General features: G+C 36.5%; 1 long non-coding RNA gene across 1 annotated transcript; it reads left to right on the top strand.

Moving 5' to 3' along the window:
* The first annotated feature begins 6,899 nt into the window (after positions 1-6,899).
* Positions 6,900-8,751, top strand: LOC110916359. Its single transcript, XR_002579678.1, has 3 exons — positions 6,900-6,936; positions 7,449-7,514; positions 8,717-8,751. It is a non-coding gene; the product is annotated as an uncharacterized LOC110916359 (long non-coding RNA).
* The last annotated feature ends 216 nt before the right edge of the window (positions 8,752-8,967 follow it).

Here is an 8,967-nt window from a genome sequence, read left to right as displayed (position 1 = left end):
AATCGCAGTATTCTCATCATATGTGATGTTTTGATTGATTATTTATGATTTATAACATGAGATGTTATGTGATGATATTTTTACTACATACGTACACTTTACTTACTATGACCTGACCTACGTAAACCATCTTTTAGAAGATGCCACCGAGACGCCAAGCACGCATGCCTACCAATGAGGCAGAACTTCAGCAGGTCATCGCTGCCGCCATTGCGCACTACGCCGCCTCACAAGGAGGAACTAGCGGGAGTAATTCAAACAACAATGGCAACAACAATCCGCCTCATGGTAAAACTAAGTCATTAAGGCATACCATGATACAATTGGATATTTCTAGCAAGTTTGCTAATGCCATTTGTATATTCTAACGTATGTGCAGGGTGCACCTACAAGCAGTTCCTAGACTGCAAGCCTGTCAACTTTGACGGCACCGGAGGTGCCGTTGCTTTTGTTCGATGGGCCGAGAAGACAGAATCTGTTCTCCGAATGAGCAAGTGCGCTCTAGACCAGCAAGTTACTTACATTTCTGGGCTATTCTTGGACGGAGCCCTGTCCTGGTGGAACTTACAAGTTAAAACTCTTGGTGAAGCCACAGCCTACGCAATGACATGGAACGAGCTGAAAGAGCTCATGCGAAGGAAGTATTTGTAACACCCCGAAAATATAAAACTTTATATTAGAATTTTAAAGTATAAAATAAATGAGAATGAGCTAACTAGGAATAAATAACCTAGTTAGTTAATTTTCCCATGTTGAAACATGAATGAATTAGATATGCCAAGGATATAATCTAAATGGAAGTGAAGGGGCCTATGTTGTTAGAATCTAAACTTATATTACTAAGTTTAATAAAAATAAAAACCAAATACACCATTAAGGTGTCTGGTTCGATCAAAGCAGGAGAAGGGCGACCCCCACCCTCCAAAACCCTAATAACTCACTAATCTCTCAAATTGAAGGCTCAAACCAAGTTAAAATCGAAAATCGAGCATAGATTACTGATCCTCATCACATGAGGATTACAAGGTATGTAAAATTTGATGAAAACTCTCAACTCGAAATTCTCATGAAATTGGGAAAATCTGAATTGTATGGTTGCATGTATGTTCTATGATGAACTAGGAATAATATGGAGTCTAGGGACAAACCCTAGACAAATACAAGTTGAAATCATGTGAAATTTTAGTAAAATCCATGAACACCATTGTAGGTGATAAGTGGGTTTTGTAGAACTTGATAAACACTAGGAAATTGGGTGTTGTTCTAGTGTAATTTGACAATGGTAAAGTGACTTTAGGATTTTAGAAGTTAACAATTGTGTAAAAAGGGTTGATTGATGTGAAATTTGGGTTAGATGATAAGCTAGGGATTTGCTATATAATCATGTAAAATTCTGCCCTTAAAGTGTTTGTTGAAATGCCTCAAAGAAGGCTCGAAATTGAAATTTAAAGTTAGACGCATGATTGTGATGATTTGACAAGATTATGCGATATATGGTTGAAAAAGGAGTTCTAAACAAGTCGTGATTGAACTCTATAGGAAAAGATACCGGAGCGTCGAGTGGACAAGCCGGTGGCGATTCGCGTTGAAGGGCGTGCACTAAAGGTACGTAACTTTTGGTTTCGTTACAATATGCATAAACAATAGTGTTAAAAATGTTGATGAGATTGTAGTGTCGAATGTAAGTTTGGTATGTCATAGAAGTGACGAAGTTCACTCGACGAACCAAACGGGTCAAAAAGTTAGTTAGTTATGTTGGTTGACGATATGGCTAATTAGTTATTTTGGAATGTATAAAAAGTGATATAGCTCACTATTTAAAGAAATGGGTTAAATGTTAGTTAGAACAAGTTTGGTATGTTGTAAAATGGTGGTTCCCAATAAACAACCAAACGGGTCAAATAATGATCGAATTTTGTAGTGTTGAAGTGATTAAAACATCACTTATTAAAATTGAGTTATAAAAACGTAATCCATGGAATGGACGTGATACGCTAAGATTGACAAGCCCGAGAATGGGTAATTATGGTTAGAAACCAATGTCGATGAATTACGCAAATATGTAACTTGACCCGTTACATTAAAGGAATTGTTGTTAAAATATGTGTAATTGCAATATAGATTAGAATTTGTTTTGATTTTAGTGACCATGATCGTTACTTAAATTAATAGGGTTAGAATTGGTAAAGAACCGTTTGGTAGTCATCATTTTGGAGGATTCCCACAAGATGAGCCAACGGGTCAAATAATAGTGTAAATTGTAGTATTAGTGTTACTATTTGTTAGCAAAGCCGACATTAATCACAATAGCATTAAACCATGGGATTGGTAAGGAAATGCAAGGGATGCTAAGCCCTGAACGACGGGCATAAGGCGCCATAGGCTTACTAGTGAATTGGTAGTAAAAAGGGTAAAATTAGAACGTGTCAAATAAATGCATAGTGACATTTAGTCGTTTGGCCCGTAAAGTGAATTTTCGGTATGATAAATTGTAATGGGCACGTCGGTAATGAATTTACAGACGTATAGGAAAAAGAATCACCTAAAACGGACTTACGAGTCAAAAGTTATGGCCAAACGAAGTTGAAAATCTGAATTTCCGGAGCTGACAACAAATGCAGGTTACAAACCTGCACTTGCTGGAAAAGAATTTCTCCCGCGCCACGCGGCAGGATCCTTTAGATCCCCCGCGACACGCGACAGGTGCCGCGATACACGGCATAATGAATAGAACCTGCCGCGACACGCGGCAGGGTAACTTTTGAAATTTTATTCTATTTTTCATGTTTCGTTGTCGGAACTTGTTTACATGTACTTTATCAATGTCAAAACTAACATTCCTAGTGGTTTTGACCTTAAGTGACAATGGGGATCTTACGGATGGCGATCAGCATGTTTTGAAAGAACCGAACACACTCTTTTGAAGCTTCCGCAATAGTTTAACTCTGTTTTAGACAATATGTGATGTAAACATTTTACTAATCATGTCATGAATGTTTAAGCTAGTCGGTAGTTGGCTAGTGTACGGTTACTTAGAACTTTGTCATGGTAGCTTATGTTTTAATTTAGACATTTTTTTATGCAAAATCCTATAAATTATTATTAAAGTCGAGTAGTAATTAGACGGGTGTTACAAGTTGGTAATCAGAGCTTAAGGTTGTCAACAAAGTGTTCGGTTCAAGCTTGATCGATCGTCCGGTAAGGATTAATTATTTATTTCAGTAGATCTTATCCTATTTAAGTGAAAGTGATGGAAATTAATGTGCACGGGAAGAGTGCGTTAATACACTCAAACCCGGAAAGTGCACTAAATGAGAACGGTCAAAGCAAGTTACGAACTTGGCTAAACCGAAGCAAACAAAGTTATGTTATAAATGAGATGTTTAATAATTGATGTAAACATTTCAGTTTCAAGACATCCGGTAAGAGTTACTTATAATTGAGATTAAACTATATGAATTATGTGAAAAGTGTATGGGAGGGGTGTATAAATACGCTCGAACCTGGGAAATACACTAAGTAAGAAAGGTAAGGCAAGACATGTACTTGACCAAACCGAAAAAGAATAACACATTACTTATGATTAAGTAAGTGTGATATAAATTTCCGTATAATAAAATGGAAAAGGATTAAATGATTATTGATTAACCATATGGATGTTTAAGTTAAAGAAATGTCTGGAGTAACCGGAGATGATTCGACATCTCAATTGACCGAACAAATGAAAGCTAAGATTCCTGAGGCAGTCGGAAAGGCTCTAGAAAATAGTCTATCACTTTATATTGACAGATTACAAACCACAATCGCGCCGGTGGTGGACGATATGATGGCTGAATTGAAAGACAACATATTACAAGAAATAGAAGAAAGGAGGGTGTTGGATATCAATCCAAGTTCTGTAAAGAAATCCAAGTCTAATAAAGCTCCCAAGAAGGGAGTTACAAAAAGCGTGTGACATCAGTGCAAATTTTGTGGAAAAATTCACAAGGGCACATGTGGTAAGCCAAGACATAAGAAGTCTAAATGTCCAGAGAGGCTTGGAACCAAGGACACAACCGACACAAAGTCTGATGCCTAGAAATCAAGGACAAAGTTGTTCTATATAACAGCCACAGAGGCCAAAGCTGAACCTGATGTCGCATCAGGTATACTCTTGTAAATTAAATTTCAGCATGAATTTTAATTATTACGAGTGCAAATAAATCGATTGTTTTATATCGATTTATTCAACATCCTACATTCGCGTTAACGAAATTAACTATGATTTGAGAAATAGAAATAGGTAATAATAAAAGTTCTACTGTTTATAAGAAGTGCTAAGACTGTACATTGAGCATCGAGGTAAAAGTAATCTCGATAGATATTGCAATGGGAAGGAGTGCGTGTACACTCGAACTCGGGAAATAAAAGAAGTGAATAGATTTTGTGTCGGGAAGGAGTGTAATTACACTCCAACCCGGAAATGACAATAATAATAAACAACGAAGACAAGATTATAGACTTCGCCAAACTAAATAAAACGCGTAGGAGCGTCATTTACATCAACAAACGATGTAGATGAATTTTATGCAACGATAAACAATAGTAAAATTAAATGAATTAATTCTGTTATTGTTTCAATATGATTAAGGTTAAAAGATGAGAAATTAAGATTCGGACCGAGAATGTCCGTGAAAAAGAAGTTAAATGAATGATACGTATTATTCGTACTATGAATAATAAAGTATCAATAAATGCAAATTTAGAGACTTGGGTATGGGTAACCATCCAAGTAATATATTATTAATCAAATCCTCATGAGGGAGAAAGATGATCGCAGTGATGAATGTGATTATATAAAAGCCTAGTAAAATAAACTTTATGAAAGCGTTAGAATAATAACGAGTAAACCCCAAAAGCCGTATAACCATAACAGTGGTTTTACCAAATAAAACTCAAGAAATGAGCTTTTGAAATATTAGTAAAAGAGACAGATCTAAGGGTCACTAACAACAGAAAGGTGGTGTTACGATCAAATAAGCAAAATGCTTAATACTAAAAGTAAACGGAATACGCTAACACTAAGGAATAAATCAAAACGAAGTTTTAATACATGCCGGAATGGCCGCTTTGATAGTGACTTCGGTAAAATACCCGATAGATGGGTAGGAATACGGATCTATGCATAAGCCAAGAGATGGTGACGCAGATTAAAGGTCAAAAGACTCGGATTAATAGTTAGGACTAAAAGACGACAAAATTTCACAAAACAGAAATTTCGATAGTTATGTTCGACTCTTGCAATGCTGGACGGACTAAATAAAGTAAAATACTTGATATTCCAAGTAAGCGCAATTCGAATAATGAAAGTGCGGAGTATTACTGAACCAATGTGATAGGCCGTAAAAGATTATGGAAAGGAAAACGCAAACCAATAAAACCGGAGTGTTAAAAACATTAAGATAACGAACCCGGTAACGGGTTGAAAGGAAATAGGGGCATAAACCAAATAACGGTATAAGTAAAATAAACCGACGCGAAGGTGACGGAAGAAGTCATAGAGTCAGAAAGATAATCCAAAAGAAAATGAGTGTAGCCTTAGACTACGGTCAAGGTCAAACAAATAGAAGATGATCCATGAGATCACCATAACCTCCAGAATATAAACAATGTAAAGGTCTACGAGACCAAAATTGGGTCGTAAATACGAAGGAACAAACTATGGGGTCTCACCCTAAAAAGGTGAAGACCTAATAGAATAGTCTACAAGGCTAGGTAAAGGAACCTGCGGGTCGGTAATATAAAGCGTGGGAACCCATTATGATTTCTCGCGTAAAGTGATGACGGAGAAGAATAATCCTTGTCGTCAATTCCTTGAAATGGTTAATCGACATGTGTTTAAGAGAAAAACATTAAACTAAATTCAGTTTCAGTAAAGAAATAACATCCTAACAAATATAAATACTAAGAGAAAAGTTAGAAAATGGTTAATACTAAGAGTATAAGTGTTAACGCCGATAAGTGTAAGACGATGCATTCGAAAGAGGACTCATAATAATGAAAAGCTGACAAAAACCTAAACATGACATGATGTGATCACGGACCCAAGAGTGATACAGAATACAGCCACGCTGTAATATGAGTTACTAGATACAAAATGATAAACACGCGAACGACCGATGACGGCAATATTGCATACCCGAATGACGGGGTATGGGGTAAAATGGTGACCAATTAGTTTAGGCAATAAAACAAGTTGTAGTCTAAATAACGCTGTGACCTATGTAGAGCGCTTGTCAATATGAGACTAGCGTCAAGCAAGTATGCTGACGGATTCAGTGACTTGATGGTCAAAAGGCAACCGGGTCAAATAGGCGACAAAGATAGGAAATAGATGATAAAAGGTTACGGTCCAATAAGACATGTGCCTAAAAGACGAACATGCCAATATGAATAAAAACCTTATGCCGGAAAAGAAAGAATGCCTCGAAAAACGAAGCTAAGATGGTTAGGTTCAAACCAAAGGCCTACTTAAAGAAGGTTTCGGGGACGAAACCCTTTTTAAGGGGGGTGGACTTGTAACACCCCGAAAATATAAAACTTTATATTAGAATTATAAAGTATAAAATAAATGAGAATGAGCTAACTAGGAATAAATAACCTAGTTAGTTAATTTTCCCATGTTGAAACATGAATGAATTAGATATGCCAAGGATATAATCTAAATGGAAGTGAAGGGGCCTATGTTGTTAAAATCTAAACTTATATTACTAAGTTTAATAAAAATAAAAACTAAATACACCATTAAGGTGTCTGGTTCGATCAAAGCAGGAGAAGGGCGACCCCCACCCTCCAAAACCCTAATAACTCACTAATCTCTCAAATTGAAGGCTCAAACCAAGTTAAAATCGAAAATCGAGCATAGATTACTGATCCTCATCACAAGAGGATTACAAGGTATGTAAAATTTGATGAAAACTCTCAACTCGAAATTCTCATGAAATTGGGAAAATCTGAATTGTATGGTTGCTTGTATGTTTTATGATGAACTAGGAATAATATGGAGTCTAGGGACAAACCCTAGACAAATACAAGTTGAAATCATGTGAAATTTTAGTAAAATCCATGAACACCATTGTAGGTGATAAGTGGGTTTTGTAGAACTTGATAAACACTAGGAAATTGGGTGTTGTTCTAGTGTAATTTGACAATGGTAAAGTGACTTCAGGATTTTAGAAGTTAACAATTGTGTAAAAAGGGTTGATTGATGTGAAATTCGGTTAGATGATAAGCTAGGGATTTGCTATATAATCATGTAAAATTCTGCCCTTAAAGTGTTTGTTGAAATGCCTCAAAGAAGGCTCGAAATTGAAATTTAAAGTTAGACGCATGATTGTGATGATTTGACAAAATTATGCGATATATGGTTGAAAAAGGAGTCCTAAACAAGTCGTGATTGAACTCTATAGGAAAAGATACCGGAGCGTCGAGTGGACAAGCCGGTGGCGATTCGCGTTGAAGGGCGTGCACTAAAGGTACGTAACTTTCGGTTTCGTTACAATATGCATAAACAATAGTCTTAAAAATGTTGATGAGATTGTAGTGTCGAATGTAAGTTTGGTATGTCATAGAAGTGACGAAGTTCACTCGACGAACCAAACGGGTCAAAAAGTTAGTTAGTTATGTTGGTTGACGATATGGCTAATTAGTTATTTTGGAATGTATATAAAGTGATATAGCTCACTAGATAAAGAAATGGGTTAGATGTTAGTTAGAACAAGTTTGGTATGTTGTAAAATGGTGGTTCCCAATAAAACATCACTTATTAAAATTGAGTTATAAAAACGTAATCCATGGAATGGACGTGATACGCTAAGATTGACAAGCCCGGGAACGGGTAATTATGGTTAGAAACCAATGTCGATGAATTACGCAAATATGTAACTTGACCCGTTACATTAAAGGAATTGTTGTTAAAATATGTGTAATTGCAATATAGATTAGAAGTTGTTTTGATTTTAGTGACCATGATCGTTACTTAAATTAATAGGGTTAGAATTGGTAAAGAACCGTTTGGTAGTCATCATTTTGGAGGATTCCCACAAGATGAGCCAACGGGTCGAATAATAGTGTAAATTGTAGTATTAGTGTTACAATTTGTTAGCAAAGCCGACATTAATCACAATAGCATTAAACCATGGGATTGGTAAGGAAATGCAAGTGATGCTAAGCCCTGAACGACGGGCATAAGGCGCCATAGGCTTACTAGTGAATTGGTAGTAAAAAGGGTAAAGTTAGAACGTGTCAAATAAATGCATAGTGACATTTAGTCGTTTGGCCCGTAAAGTGAATTTTCGGTATGATAAATTGTAATGGGCACGTCGGTAATGAATTTACAGACGTATAGGAAAAAGAATCACCTAAAACGGACTTACGAGTCAAAAGTTATGGCCAAACGAAGTTGAAAATCTGAATTTCCGGAGCTGGCAACAAATGCAGGTTACAAACCTGCACTTGCTGGAAAAGCGTTTCTCCCGCGCCACGCAGCAGGATCCTTTAGATCCCCCGCGACACGCGACAGGTGCCGCGATACGCGGCATAATGAATAGAACCTGCCGCGACACGCGGCAGGGTAACTTTTGAAATTTTATTCTATTTTTCATGTTTCGTTGTCGGAACTTGTTTACATGTACTTTATCAATGTCAAAACTAACATTCCTAGTGGTTTTGACCTTAGGTGACAATGGGGATCTTACGGATGGCGATCAAGCATGTTTTGAAAGAACCGAACACACTCTTTTGAAGCTTCCGCAATAGTTTAACTCTATTTTAGACAATATGTGATGTAAACATTTTACTAATCATGTCATGAATGTTTAAGCTAGTCGGTAGTTGGCTAGTGTATGGTTACTTAGAACTTTCTCATGGTAGCTTATGTTTTAATTTAGACATTTTTTATGCAAAATCCTATAAATTATTATTAAAGTC

The sequence above is a fragment of the Helianthus annuus genome, chromosome 16, assembly GCF_002127325.2.
Source record: "Helianthus annuus cultivar XRQ/B chromosome 16, HanXRQr2.0-SUNRISE, whole genome shotgun sequence".
Lineage (NCBI taxonomy): Eukaryota > Viridiplantae > Streptophyta > Magnoliopsida > Asterales > Asteraceae > Helianthus > Helianthus annuus.
This window is presented reverse-complemented; position numbering and strand designations above follow the sequence as displayed.